Raw genomic sequence first — 15,465 nt, 5'->3', positions numbered from 1 at the left:
GCGTGGTGATCCCCATCCATGCTCCCGCCGCCAGAGTGGAGGATCCTGGATGGGCTGATAGCTGGAGCGCTGTCTGGGCTCTTGAGGTTGATGAAAAATTTTCCATTATCTTGCAATCAGCACTGGGTCAAGTTCTGAGTCAGACTGTCCTTTGCAGGACGGGGGGCGTGGGAGGGGGAAATCATTCCTTGGGGAGAACCTCAGAACACAGAGACAAAGATAAAACTGACAAAATATGTCATTACCAGATTAAAAAATAGCCCGTTTGTGGTTGACCTGCTTTTAAAAGTTTGTGGCTGCGGGGGAATATTGCTTTTTATTGTGATTTTATTTGAAAGGAAGGCTCCCCAGCCCTGGCTGGCCCAGCTCCTCAGAGACCCTGGGCACAGTTGTGTGTGTCTGGAGGTGGGTACCCCAGCCAGGCTGACCTGATTCCCCACACCAGACAGGTGATCCTGTGTGGCAAAGCTGCAGAACTTCGTACCTGAAGCCCTGCTCCCACCCTCCGCAGTTACTCATTTTTCTCTTCTATTTCTGGGCTACAAATTGCACACGTATAATCCAACTTCCACAGGATGCAGGATTAGATCCCAAACTCGTGGGCTGGGAACACCAGGGGCTGGTAACGTGCCCTTCTGAATCCCCTGAGCTTATGTCTGCCCCGTCCCCTGCTCACCCTGTCCAGTCCCAGCTGTCCATGGGCCACCTCACTGGTGGGGCCACTTGGGCTCTTCTTATTGTGAGAGGCAGACCCTGGGGCTTCCTCGGGGGCAGGAGGGGTGGGCATTGAAAGGGCACACGTGGGCTGGCAAGCTCTCACGCTCCCTAATGACGCCGTGCCTGTAGCCACCCCTGTGGTTTATCCACCGGGGGCGTCCACTTCAGTTATGGTTACGGATGAACCAAGGGAGAGGATGAGCTGTAGAAATCTCCCTTTGCCCTGGGCAAGCACAGAAGAGCTTTGCCTCTGTTCCCAGCACGGCTTCAGGGCTCTGGAGGTCCAGGGTTTGAAAACCCAAGGGGGCAGAGCAGGGCACCCCAACCCTGAACTGATTTCTATGAGTCCCAGTTTCCGAGACCCAACTTGGTCTCCCACCTCCCCGTCCTGACAGCCACCAGAGGAACTCCCTGAGCCAGAAGATACCTGCATGGACTCAGAGAAAGGCCAGAAGACAGAAGGCAAAGGGTAGCTAGTGACTCTGGGGTCCCCCACTGGACTCTAATTTGAGGGTACAATATTTGAGGGTATACAGCACAATAGCACCACACCCGAAGGAGATCAGGTGATGAATCCACATGAAATTGGATAAATCTTTAGCAGGGGAGCCGGGGGAGGGCAGTCAGACAGAAGCAATGGGAGCAAGCCATGTGTTGTCACATTGCCTGGCGACCTCGAAGCTCTGGCAGGTAGGCCCTGAGAACGTGCCAAGGCATGAGCGGGTGAACTGGGCCTGCCTTGCTGGACTGGGCACTGGCCTTCAGCCTCCTGTTCTGGAAAAATCCACTAAACCCCAGCTCAAAAGTCACAACCCCATGCAGCCCTCACTGACTCCCGTGAGCCACACTGGCCGTTCCCTTGAGCAGAACACTCCCGTTCCTGCACATCCCCAGTTCTGAGAGGACACTCTGGTGCAGAGTGAGCGAGGAAGACACGGGTGAGTGAATTTCCTTTTATTCAAATAAAAAAATGATGTGGTAGTGATAAGGGCGGGTTTGCAGGAGGCTCAGAAACCTCTTAATTATTTCTGATTCTCCCAGGCGGTATTTCCCCAAACGAGTGCCACAAAGCACAGGTTCTGCGAGATGTAACAGGTGTCACCTAATAAAAGGGTCCTGTTGTCAAATAATGTTCGGAAAACGGAGCCCGTGCAGGTTTCTTTACCGTGGGGAATTATTCCAGCCTTTAAAACATTAATCCGGATTCTGAATCTTCTAGAGAAGAATATTCAAGGTTTCCAAAACTCGTTAGGTTGTGCCAGATGAAATTGCTATTTTATAGTTAAAAAAAAAAAAAAAGACAGTGGTTAAGTAGGAGTAATTTTATAGAATTCGCCCCAATATTTGGCCATTGGATCTTTTAAAGTTGTTAACTGGTGTTCCACGAACACAATTCAGGAAATGAGAATCTAGGATGTTGGCTTTCCTTTGAGGTGAGGGAGGAGATGAAGGTGCAGGATTCATGGAGGAGAGTCTAAAACCCAGAGAAAGCCTTTTCACAGTGCCCGTCCCTAAACTCCTGTCCCAGGAGAGTCTGCTGTGCCTTTGAGGTTGTGGGTGGAGTGCGTCTTAGAAAAAAAAAAAAAAAGAATTCATCAGATAGGACCTGGAATGGTTCAGCAAATTCAATCTGTGTGCATGGAGCGCCAGGGCCATGGGGAACGGATCAGTCCTAAAGATAGATGTAAAAGCTCCAACGGAAGGAAGATAGTTCGAGAGAAGAAGATTCTAGAAGTGCATATTGACAAAGGCATGAAAGATGGCCAGAAGATATCATTCCATGGTGAGGGAAACCAAGAACCAGGACTGGAATCAGGATATATTATCATTGTTTTAGATCAGAAGGACCGTGCTGTTTTTACTCCACGAGGAGAAGATCTCTTCACGTGTATGGATATACAGCTGATTGAAGCCCTGTGTGGCTTTCAAAAGCCAATATCTACTCTTGACAACCAAACCATCGTCATCACCTCTCATCCAGGTCAGATTGTCAAGCATGGGGATATCAAGTGTGTGCTAAATGAAGGCATGCCAATTTATCATAGACCATATGAGAAGGGTCGCCTAATCATCGAATTTAAGGTAAACCCCCTGAGAATGGCTTTCTCTCTCCTGATAAACGTTCTTTGCTGGAAAAACTCCTACCTGAGAGGAAGGAAGTAGAAGAGACTGATGAAATGGACCAGGTAGAACTGGTGGACTTTGATCCCAATCAGGAAAGATGGCGCCATTACAATGGGGAAGCCTATGAGGATGTTGAACATCATCCTAGGGCTGGTGTTCAGTGTCAGACCTCTTAATGGGGCCAGTGAATGACACTGCTGCTGGCATTTTATATGCAGTAGTGGATGAGTGAAGGACAATAATCAAAGCTCACTACTTGCTATTGTTTTTGTTTTAATGTTCAACTATAGTAGTGTTTTAAAAGTTAAAGGAAGAATAAACTCAAATATAAAAGCTCTGGAGTGCGTCTTAGAGAATTCTCTCCGTGGAGACTCAGGTAGGAGATTCAGGTATGAATCCATAGCAGCCACCGGAAAGCCACAGCCTATGGAGGGAACCCCTAGAAAGGCCGAAAGCATCTCTGCTGGAGTCAGGGCTTGTTTCCACATCCCAGACAAGTCACAGTCTAGCTGGGCCCTAAAAATGAGAAGAGCCACAGTGAACAACAATGAGCACAAATGATCACCAGTGGGACGCATGTGAGGCTGGCACTTCCTGGGCATTCTGGGTTTCTGTCTGTCGTTGAAGAAGGGGTTGTGTTTGATGAAGATAGTGGGAAGGACTGTGGCAGACCTGAGGGAGCAAGGTCGCGGCAGCGCACACCACTCTTCCGGGGAAACCCCAACAACAGCACATCCACAGACCCTGGGGTCCTTATTGAAAGGCCAGGCTTTGCCAACTCGTATCTCTGGAATATCCCAGACTCTTAAGGCTGGATCTACATCAGCTGTCCACTCCCATTCACAGTTTGCCCCAGAGTGGAGCTCTGGTCCTAGATTCTCCGCAGATTCCCTGTACTCTTCCCTTCTCATTGTGGAAATAGCATGGCCCAGCCTTCTCGCTTTGTCCTCACCCTTCATTGCCTGTTGATCTGAGCACCGCACTGCACTTGGAAGGACCTTGCAATGAGCCAACAAACATAATCCCTCTTCCCTGGGGATGGATGGCGACGGCTGTGAATTCTGGACCAAACCCACACTCGGATGTTAGACAAATGGAGAAGGGCGGATGGCTGGGGCTTCACAGACATGGGTGGAGAGCCTTGTCTGCCCTGGAGCAAGTTCCTACCCTCTCTGCTTTCTTGTCCTTAAAATGCAGACACTGACAGTGTGTTTCTCCACCCTATGGTCTTTGGAAGGATTGTGTCTGAAAATGTGATATAAAGTAGCTTAAAAATAATGCTCAAGAGACATCACCATGCCCTTCCATTACTGCTGAGGTCTGGTGTGGTGTTTCACCTCCGCTCCTGAGAGGCTTTAGCAGAAAAGTTGGGAGGCCTGGGCTAGAGCTTGGTTAACATGTTTTTATTTTCCTTCATTTAGTTGACTGTGCCTGGGGCATGCACTCTACAGTTTGCATTGTGTCATAGATTATGTCAGTAGTGAGTACTGGGAAACAGGTGACACATAATGGCTATTGATGGGACAGCTGTGTGACAAAGGGGCATTGAAGGGGATCCAAGCAGAAGGAATAGTCAAGTAAGTTGAACCGGTGCCTTTGCCAGAACATCATTCTCTGGGGGTTTCGCCGGTGGAGAGGTTAGAAGGCAGATCGCGGAGTGACCCTGTGGCCCAGGAGGTGGCGTGAGTTGACAGCCTCCGAGGGAGATCATTGATTTGAGTTGCCTGTGGAGGTGGTTCTGACACAGCTGTGGGGTTTGGGGGCATTGGGGGGGGGGGCTCTGTCGCTGTCTTCTGCCATCATGAACATCCGATCTCAGTCAAAATGAAAGGATGCATTTTGCAGCGATCCTGTCAACCCCACTGACATCTCAAGGCATTTAAAAAAATTGTTTCCAACAGAGGGTAAAGTTTATGCCAAATCAGTCACGTCCTCACGCTCAGCACAACTGAGAGTACAGTGCGTGGGCTGTAGGCAGCCGGGGTTAGAGACGGAGCCACTCAGTGGCCGCAGGGGAGCTCAGGGGCCCACGGGGGAGCCACAGCTGCGTTTCTGTCTTACGGCCCAGGGCTTGACTTCATAAACGGGAGGAAGCAATAGGCTCAGACGTCTTCGACACACTCTTTGCAGGATGGAGACTGTTTTCTAAGCAGCGTATGCTAAAATGCGCTCCACAAAAATCCATGTATCCTGGGATCTGCGGAAAGAAAAGTGAAAAAGGATTCCGTGGCCAAATTTGGGCAAATGCATACTCTGTACTTCTGGCAGATTCATAAAATACACACACCGTTTAGATGTCTGCTTCCATAGCCACAGGTTTATATGCACATACACGTGCACACATAAACACACATGCGTGCATATACAGAGATGTATGTGTGTATATATACGTACGCATATACATATAGATATATATGGGGGTGTAGGTATTTAGGGTCAAGCGTATTTGACGGGCACTTCTGTGAAATGCTTGTAAACGTGCACCAGACCTTGCACTCCCCAGAATTCACTTTGGGAAATGCTATCCTAACTCATTCTCTGTGGGTTGTAGGTGAGCCAGACTACTTCTACTAGAATCATAGGCAGAGTCAAGCTTATTTGAAAATATGGCCCCTACTGGACATGACCTTAAAGCCCCCCCGCCCCAAGTGGCGTTCCAGAAGGAAAAGCCCATCAAAGTCAGGCAGGTAAATAAATGTGGGACTGGGGGGGATCCCTGGGTGGCGCAGCAGTTTGGCGCCTGCCTTTGGCCCAGGGCGCGATCCTGGAGACCAGGGATCGAATCCCACATCGGGCTCCCGGTGCATGGAGCCTGCTTCTCCCTCTGCCTGTGTCTCTGCCTCTCTCTCTCTCACTGTGTGCCTATCATAAATAAATAAAAAAAATTAAAAAAAAATAAATAAATGTGGGACTGGGCCAGATATAAGCGTTTGGGGAGTGGCGGCTGGTTCAAGGACTAGAGAGGACACGCGTTACCTAAAGGCGTTCGGCATCTTAAGCCCGTAAATCGCCTTGTCGACCAAGCTGAACTCTGCTGTGAACCCAGAGATTCACGGAGAGGGGGACTGTGGCCTTCCCCCCGCCCCACTCCAGCTGCCACGGGAAGTTTCAGGATCATACAGGTTTAGAGCTGGGGGGAGACGTCAAATATCCAAACTTTCTGTATCGGTATCGACGCCCCTGAGATTCTGTTTTCTGCCTCTGCCAAAATATTGCTGGTATGGAAAGCCCTGAATCCCAGGGCCACGTGGGTCTGTACGGATAACTCTAATCACGACGGGGTGTCTCCTTGCCCAAAGCCGAGAGCCGGCCACCTCCGTCTTCTCCTTTTCGTAGATGCCGTGTCCGAGCTAAGTGTCTTCCCTCATCGTCCACCCTTTGTGATTCCTGTATCGTGCGTCCGTTGAGCAGACCGTGTTTTTTCCCAGTTTTTCCTTCTGGGTCCCCACTGCAGCTGCTGATGCTCCCCCTGAATGGATAGCAGCAAAGGCCAGGCCCTGTGGCTTAGCTCCCCACCGCAGGGCTGCGTGAATTCGTTCGTTAGCTGATGCCTACTGGATGTAGTCACTTGGCCAGTCGTGAACGCAGTTACCCGCACCGTGATGCATTATTTTATCTTGCTCCTATGGTACCGTGAGAACCACAAGAGGTGATGAAATCCAGACGCATTATGGATTTCTATCCTTTGCGTTCTCCCACTCTCCCAGTTACAATTCCGTCAAAAAAGCGTTTTGTGCTTTGTTTGAGACGAATTGTTCATGAGTCCATGCTCTTGATTTCTCTTGATTACCATTCCCGTTTGGTTGGTTGGTTGGTTTAGAGATTCGTGAACCTCGTAATAATCCATTTTTTGGATTTTTTGTTCTTGGAGGGACACTAACAATTTCTTTGGTCGCTGTCTGCCACATCCCCCCGCCCACCTCCCGCCCTTTCTCCATCAGCTAATTCTTAGCTCCCTGCTGCTCAGGGAGCGCTCACATCTGTCTCGAATCTCCCTTGTAAGAAAACCAGGTCAGGTGCCAGGCACAAGAGCAGATCCTCCGTGGCGTGACTCAGGAGGGCAGCCTGCGTGTGGGGCCTCATGCTGAGGCTGGTGGGGAAGACTCTCCCAGCACCTGCTGATTATCTCGGGAGTGTCTTGGATCAAATCTGACGTTAATTAAAAGAAGGCCCCGGGCTTTGAGCACCTTGCTGGCTGAGTTACATATTTTATTAGTTTTTGACATTTACGCTGGACTTTAAATTGGCCAAATGTTTCACAGTGATTTATGAGGTCATCCCCACCGCCGCTTTGCTGGGTGGCACCCTGGAGAGCTGGCTGGCCGTCACTGACCTGGTGCTGGTGTGGAAGGAGACCCAGGGCTGTCCCCCAGCTCTTCTGCTCACTGCTTTTGTGTGCTAATTTTATATATTTTTTAATTTTTTAAATTTGTTTTTATTGAAGTTCTGTTTGCCAGCATATAACACCCAGTGCTCATCCCATCAAGTGCCCACCTCAGTCCCCATCACCCAGTCACCCCAACCCCTTGCCCCCCTCCCCTTCCGCAACCCTTTGTTCATTTCCCAGATTTAGAAGGCTCTTGTGGTTTGTCTCCCTCTCTAATTTTTCCCACTTAGTTCCCCTCCTTTCCCCTATAATCCCTTTCACTGTTTCTTATATTCCCCGTATGAGTGAAACCATATGGGGATGATTGTCTTTCTCCTATCGAGTGACTCGTGTGCTAATTTTAAAGACACCTTTGTTCATCCCGATCGGCTCAAGATAACCTTCCTTCTTGCTTCTCCAGAAGAATCCAGAGCCCACGTCCCTCACCCCTTTGCCATCTGACTTTCATCCGACTCTATTAACGCGTTACTTGCAAAGATTTCCTTGAACTTGTTTTCAGATTCCCCGACCTTTCTCATTTCTTATCCGTGACCTCAGCAGCCACTTGAAACCTGTACTCGCCCCACGGCCCGCCCCGGTTCTTTCTCCCCACTCAGGGCTGCTGTTGGTGTGCGGCCCGAGCCTGACTTTCCTGATCAGAGAGACCAGCACTGAGTCTCCGTGTGGCCGACTGGCCTTGGGTTGTGCGGATGCAGGGTGGGCTTTGCGAAAGGGGGGGTCCAGTGTCTGAGCATTCAGACAACTGATTCACACTTTTGTTTCCCCGCATTGAGGCCATCTCTCCAGTGCGCTCCCATTCACGCATGTGTGGGAATTTGTGTGTGTGTGTGCACACTCACATCTACACAGGCTGCCGTTTACTCCTACCATCGCTGCATGCCTGTGTGTTTGAGCTCACACCTGCTCACACCACGTTGGACCCCTGTGGGTGTTAGCTCATACCTGCTCACACCATCCCTACATCCCTGTGTGCGTGTGAGCTCACACCTGCTTGCACTATTGCTGAATCTCTTTGGGTGTGGGTCGTATCTGCTCATACCATCGTCGCATCTCTGTATGGGTATGAGCTCACACCTGCTCACACCATCGTTGAATCCTTGTGGGCATGACCTCACACCTTCTCACACCATTGTTGGACCCCTGTGGGTGTTAGCTCACACCTGCTCACACCATCTCTACATCCCTGTGTGTGAGCTCACACCAGCTTGCACTCTTGCTGAATCTCTTTGGATGTGGGTCATATCTGCTCACACCATCACTGTGTCCCTGTGGGCGTGAACTCACACCTGCTTGCACCGTCACTGATTCCCTGTGGGTGTGAGCTCACACATGCTCGCACTGTCACTGAATCCCTGTGGGTGTGCATCATACCTCTTCATACCATCACTGCATCCCTGTGTGGGCATGAGCTCACACCTGCTCGGACCGTCACTGAGTCCCTGTGGGCATGAGCTCACACCTGCTCGCACCATCACTGCATCCCTGTGTGGGCGTGAGTCACACCTGTTCGCACTGTCGCTGCACCCCTATGTGTGTGAGTTGGCGTGTTCCCTGGAGAGAAACCTCTCTGAGGTTTCTACGTTGTGCTCCTGGCAGATGTCACCCAGGCTGCTGCCCATCACGCCTTGCGCTTCCGCTTAGGAAGCGGCTGTAAGAGGGACGCGTTTTCTGCCCCGGAGTAGTGTTGTAGTCCGGAAGTCGATGGCTCCTACCTTCATGATTCCTACACTCTTCTCTTTTCCTCCCCAACCGTCCCTCATCCTCCGTGTCCTCTTGCCAAGTCAAAGCAATAACCTTGTTAGATTTGCTGGGCAGGCTGTTGGGGAAACACTTGCACAACCACAGAGGCGCTCTCTCTAGGATGTTGATGCATCTCACACCCCCCCCACAGGAAGGACAGAGGTGCAACCAGGCTCCAGGCTTCAGGGATAAGTGAAAAATAGACACAGACACCTCCAGGGGCCAGTCTGCTTCATCTGTCCCTGCTTGTCTTCACATGCCGGCGACACCGTCTCCTGCAGGCCGGCTTCTTCTCTGAGACACAGAGGAAGCATAATGACAGCTCCTGACCTCCCCGTCCTGCGGCTGCCGGTTCCTCTTCTCTTGCGCTGCAGGAAAAAGCCCAGCTCTGATCGGGCCCACTTGACCCGGTGCCCGGTCGGCCACGGCCCGGAGGACGGGTTCGCACGCGGTGGCCGTGACCACCGGGGGCCCACCCCGAGGAGCCCGCAAGCCACGGCTGGGCACACGGCGATCGTAGAGCTGGGGTGGGGAAGGCAGGCCGCCGTTCATTTCCCCCTCTGTGAACATTCCTGTGACATGCCGCTGCTCCCTCTAAGAAAAATACCACCCGCCCCCGCCGCCGCCACCTTCATAGCAGCATCGTATTATAGACGAGCTGCCATCGGAGGAACAAAACACAGCAGTGTGGTCTGAGACGTCAACATCTGCTTCTTGCCTGGCTCTTAGAAATACTTCGGTGGGAGTCAGGTACGGAGTGTGATAAATGAACCTGTGCCTGAGGTTATTCATCATCCCGAAAGAACTGCCAGAGTCTAATTTCATCCGCAAGTCCTTCAAGGGTGTTTAGAAAGTTCTTTTCCTCCCAATTTCTTGAGGCCCTCCAGTCCACATGAGTCGCAAAACCATGAATCAGTGCCTCTCACACCTCCAAGTGTCCTGCATACAAGAGCTCGCTGTACCCCCTGCGTGGCCTGCGGGACAGTTGTGCCTCCAAGGCAGCTGGACCCGGGCTGCCTGTCCCTTTAGCAAGACAGCTCCTCGGCCCTATGAGGACTGAGGCTGCAGGGGCTCTTCACGTGGAACCCGGGGAGGATGAGGAGGGCAGCCACCACCTGTGTCCCCAGGGCTGCGAGATGCTCTGGGCGAGGTAATTGCCAGGGAGCTCAGGGTGGGTGATAGCCAACCCCCTGCTCCCCTGGCTTTGCCTGACCCTGAGAATTCCCAGTGTTTTTGTGGAGAAGAGCCTCCTTTTCACAAAGCCTGTGAGATGCTGGGCTGACAGCTGCAGGCACTTCCAGGGAGGCAGGCATCCGGCTGAGTTCCTGCTACCACTTCCTTCCAGTGGTTTGTGGCACCCAGAGACAGGGATGGTGCCCCAGGGTGGCTTCAGCCATGCTCTCCCCTCTCCTGGAACTCCATCCCACACGAAAGCAGTTTTCCCAGAACTGGGAGATCGGGGTGGGAGCCTTCAGAGTGCAGCGTGGCCTCCTCCGTGACTGGGGTCAGGGCAGCACCTAGCAGAGTTTCCTTCGGCAGCCCCGGCTTCGGTAAGCCCACTCACCACAGGACTTGCTCGTGTTGGAAAATACCTCTGCGCTGGTCACACTGCTGACCTCCTGGTGTGCACTGTCCTGCCTCTTCAAGGCTGTAGGGCTTCTTAGGTTTTCAGAGCTCCCGAAACCCCCAGAAGGATTTGTTTGTAAATTACAGAACAGGACCTTATGCACTTAAATAGTGTGAATTTGTCAGATCTGAGCAACCAGATGCTTCCCTGCACACCAAACCTTTGGAAGTGGGGAGAGGAAGCTCAGGGACCACAGTGCTTTTCTGGCCCCTCTCCCACCCCTGGTCTGACCCCACTGCTGCACCTGGTCTGGCCCCACTACCCCACCTGGTCTTACCCCTCTGCCACCCATGGTCTGACCCCACTATCGCAGCTAGTCTGGCCCCTCTAGCACCCCTGCTATGACCCCACTACCATACCTGGTCTAGCCCCACTACAGCACCTGGTCTGACCCTACTACCACACCTGGTTCATCACTGGGCCTGCAAGTTAATCCTTTAGCTGGAGGGCAACCCCCGCTGTACCTGTAGCAGTTGCATGACGCGGGGAGCTGGCTAGGGGCCTGAGTCCGGCATAAAGGAGGGTTCGCCGGCTGGAATAGGTCAGCAGTTTCTGTACCAGCAAAGGCTTTCTCTCCCTTTTTTTCCATGGGAACACAGGGATCTGCTCTTTGTCTGGTTGCTGAAAACTGAAGCAAATTGGAATTGACTCTTGGATGTGGGTATTAAACAAGATGCCTTCACTTGCTGTTTAAAGATGTGGCTGTGTCATCTGTCCTCATTCCTGCCAACCAGGAGACACCACCTTCCCTGCTGTCTGCTGGGGTGGGTGGTGGCAGGGGCCACAGGACAACAGTTTCTCTGGGTCCTTCACCAGAGACAATAGAATATGCCAAAAAAAGCAAACTTGCAAACATTAATTATGGGGTGCTTCTTTTAATTAGAGGGTGATCCCAGTTGGAGTATTTTCAATTATCAAAATCTCTTAATAAACTCTTGAGACATGACTACAGACACTGATAGGAATGTGAGTTAAATTAAACTCTTCTGGAACACCTGTGTTTCTCGTCTTTCCCAACACTTTACCCACTACCAATAGTAAGGCTAGTAATCCATATTAGAAAGTGTATCGAACTACTTGAAAAAAAAATGACACTAAGTAGGTCATTTTTATCCTTCATAGGGTATAGCAGGGATTCTGGGGCAATACCTGGCTAGTTGTGTCAACATCTTGTTTACTAAACGTGTAATATGATCAGAGATCCCACCTTCCTGGTTTCCCTTCCTGCTGGTAATCTGTTTGTGGCCAAAGACAGGCCAAGTGGAGGAATCAGCATATTGTGGGCCAGTCTCCCTGCCCCCCCCAGAAGGCTCAGCCAAGCTGTGGGTTCAGCATCGAAATAAAGACAGCAGGTGTGGTTGTGCCAGAAGGGCCAACCCTCTCGACAGCCAAAACCAAGTCCTTATGGCCCGACAGCTCCTAGTATGATGCAACACTGCTGCCTCACCTAGCATGTTGCCCGTCTCCCAGCCCAGTGACAGTGCCCAGATGTGCAAGAGTGAGGAGGAATCAAAACTGAGCTTGCGGGATCCCTGGGTGGCGCAGCGGTTTGGCGCCTGCCTTTGGCCCAGGGCGAGATCCTGGAGACCCGGGATCGAATCCCACGTCAGGCTCCCGGTGCATGGAGCCTGCTTCTCCCTCTGCCTCTCTCTCTCTCTCTCTCTCTCTCTCTGTGTGACTATCATAAATAAATAAAATAAAAAAAAAAAAACTGAGCTTGCCCAGCAGCCCTTGAGGCTCCCAATGTCTCTAGGGGTGGGCATGCCCCCTGCCTCATGGCCCCCCATTACCAACATGGTCCCCTCCAGCCACAGATGCTCCAGGTGGTTATATTTCTATTTTTATAAAGATTTATTTATTTATTTTTGAGAGAGAAAGAGAGACAGAGAGAATCTCCAAGCAGACTCCCTGCTGAGCATGGAGCCAGACTCAGGGCTCGATCCCACAACCCTGAGATCATGACCTGAGCTGAAATCAAGAGTCAGACACTTTAGTGACCCCAGTGCCCCTCTCTATGTTTCAGTAAGTTACCCGGGAGGGCCTGGGAACATGTTCAGTGGCTGCTCAACCTCACTCCTAGGACTGAGCCCATATTTAATGATGAAGCATCGTTGGCCAGAAGCGTCATCACAAGGCCAACCTCCTCATTCCTTTCAACCCGGCCCACACTCAGCACCCACAGTCATCCCAGCCTGGGGAGCAGCTCAGTAGCTGCAAACACCTGTCTTCTCCCAGAGAGGAAGATTCTCAAGGTCCTTTCAATGAGAGAGTCAGACATTTCAAAACCCTCTTCCTTCGAGGTAATTTCTCCCACTTGCCTAAGTCCCTCTGGCTGCAATTTGAGAGTCATCCTCCTCTTGTTTTGTCCTTGGTGGAGTTGAAAATGAAGTAAGCCATCCTCTTTCACATCACTTTTCCACCTTTGGAATTGGTGATGGTGGTGGTGGTGGTAGTGGCGGCAGCTATGCTTTTGGGTTTTTTCTTTTAAGATTTTATTTTTAAGTAATCTCTACACCCAGCTTGGGGCTCGAACTTGCAACCCTGAGATCAATAGTCACACGCTCCACTGACTGAACCAGTCGCCCCCGCAGCCAGTTTTCATATTAAGCCCCGACAGGCTGTGAGCTGCTGTCTCGATTTTCATACTTCGTAAGTCAAGGAGAAAAAGTCATAACCTCACCCTTCATTTCCTGCGTGGCCATTGTGCTGACCTTCTCTAGACAGCTTCTGGCTGTGATGTCCGGAACGCATAGCTTGAGTGCTTCAACTGGAGATCTAGCGGGAGCGTTGAGTGGCGAGTAACCAGGAGACCCCTGTGGTCCCCCTCAGAACAGCCCTGAGATGCAAGAAGTAACAGCACAGACATTGGATACAGAGCTGTGGCTTCCCAGCATCACAGAAGCGCAAAGACTGAGGTTTTAGGTCCCTGTGAGGCTGGTGGCAGCCCCCAGCTTGAGAGCCACTGAAAGGGCATGTAATCACGTGCTGTTTTGGAGGCTGGCAGGGTCTCCTGCAGAAGACCTGTGAACTAGCCCACCCCTTGCCCTTAAAAATGAAGAAATGGTTATCCCTTGATGGAAAAGGAAAACATTGGTTTCTATGGTCTGAATGTTTGTATCCCCCCAAAGTTCATACGTTGAAATCCTAACCTGCAACATGATGGTATCAGGAGGTGCTTAGGTCACGAGGGTGGAACTCAGGGATTAGTGTCTTATTACAGAGGCTCAGGAAAGGTCCCTGTCCCTCTCACCACGTGAGGACAGGTCTTTACAGAGGCTCAGGAAAGGTCCCTGTCCCTCTGACCACGTGAGGACAGGTCTGTGAACGGGGAAGCAGGCTCTCACCAGACACCCAGTCTGCCAGCATCCTGGTCTCGGGCTTCCCAGCCTCCAGAACCGTGAGAAAGAGATCCATGTGACGTACTGGCCGTCCCGTTGATGGTATTTTGTGATGGCAGCCCAAATGGACCAAGACACTCATTTTTAACTGTTCACTTTCCTACCACCTACTTAAACTCTTACAGTGTTCCAGAATAGTTTAAAACTGATGAAAAGTACCTCTTGATGGGAGGCCAGTGGTTCCCCAGAGGACATTAGGCAATGTCCAGAGGCATTTTTGATAAGCACACCTCGAGGGGAGGGGGTGTGAGCAGCACCTGGTGTGCAGAGGCCAGGGATGTCCTCAATATCTCCCTAGGTACAGCCTCTTACAACACAACATCAGTAATGAGAAAGCCCGCTCTATGCACATCATCCCAAATGCAAAGCCTCATTATCTTTCTTTCATTTTTACAAGAACCTTAAACAATAGACCAGGACTTGAGCCATAGCCTCTTTGTTCTTCCCTTTCTCTGCGGGTGACAAGGAGGGATGGAGATTCAGGAGGGTGGGGGAGCTGGAGAAGCAGACACCCCTGCCCCCCCCACTCACCCCTCCCTCCCCCCCCCCCCTGCCGAAGAGTGGAGGGGGCGGGCTGGTCCTCGGACTCTGGCTCGCCCTGTTTCCACCAGACTCACAACTGCAGGGCTGGCATTCATCTCTCTCTTTGCACCCGAGTTAATAGCAGTAGCTGTGAAAAGAGGCAATGGCTTACTGATAATATTCCAGTCACTTTGGTTTCTTGTCTTAATTACCTTCCTAATTTGCACTTTTGGTGGAACACCTGGGGTGTGAGCTCCCGTCGGCAATTTTTTCCTCTGCTCCTTTTCCACCCAGCGGGTTCTTTCTACCATCTGTTGATCTTAAGTATCTGCCTTAATTCTCTTATTTATGTTCTTTCTGCGTGTGTAATTTGTCTTGGTCTCTCATTAGTTTCTCTCCTGGGTATTAGTCTACCTTCAGACAAGGTAGCAACTGCATTCCCTTTCTCCATCACCTCTCCTTCCCCTTGCTGGGGGAACACTGCTTTGGCCACTTCCCAGGATAGCTTGTGCTTTTGGGGCCAGGGGCTGTGTTTCCCTCCCCTAGGGCAGAGCAGAGAGGAGGGACCCCCTCGTTTTGCAAATCATCACAGAAGGTTCCCTCACTGTTAGCCCAGGTCAGGGTGGGGAAAGAGGGACTATGCATTCACTTTGCTCCAAACCTCTTTGGGTACAGATTCAGATGCCAGCTCTTGCCCCCCCACCCCCACACCTGGGAAAAAGCCATAAGCGCAGGTGGGCAAATGGGTGGGGGTGGGGGGGAGCAGGGCACTGAGGTTCAAGGCCTGGCTCTGCTTCTCAGGGCTTGTGTCCCTTTGGGCAGATGCTTTTTCTCCTGCCGTAACTGGGTACTCACCTGCCCACCCTCCCAGAGCTATTATGAGCATTTATGCAAGTCAGCACGCTGGGACTTATACTAAATAACCAGAAGGGGTTAGTTTGCTAATTAAT

At 51.3% G+C, this 15,465-nt stretch overlaps 1 protein-coding gene and 1 pseudogene across 12 annotated transcripts in view; both read left to right on the top strand.

The window, feature by feature from the left end:
• Nucleotides 1-15,465, top strand: part of SLC39A11 (solute carrier family 39 member 11) — a 358,069-nt gene that overhangs the window by 275,140 nt on the left and 67,464 nt on the right. The gene's annotated exons all lie outside the window — the stretch shown is intronic.
• On the top strand, nt 1,367-3,032 carry LOC140605624 (dnaJ homolog subfamily A member 1 pseudogene; annotated as a pseudogene).

This window comes from Canis lupus, chromosome 16 (genome assembly GCF_048164855.1).
Source record: "Canis lupus baileyi chromosome 16, mCanLup2.hap1, whole genome shotgun sequence".
NCBI classification, from domain to species: domain Eukaryota; kingdom Metazoa; phylum Chordata; class Mammalia; order Carnivora; family Canidae; genus Canis; species Canis lupus.
This window is presented reverse-complemented; position numbering and strand designations above follow the sequence as displayed.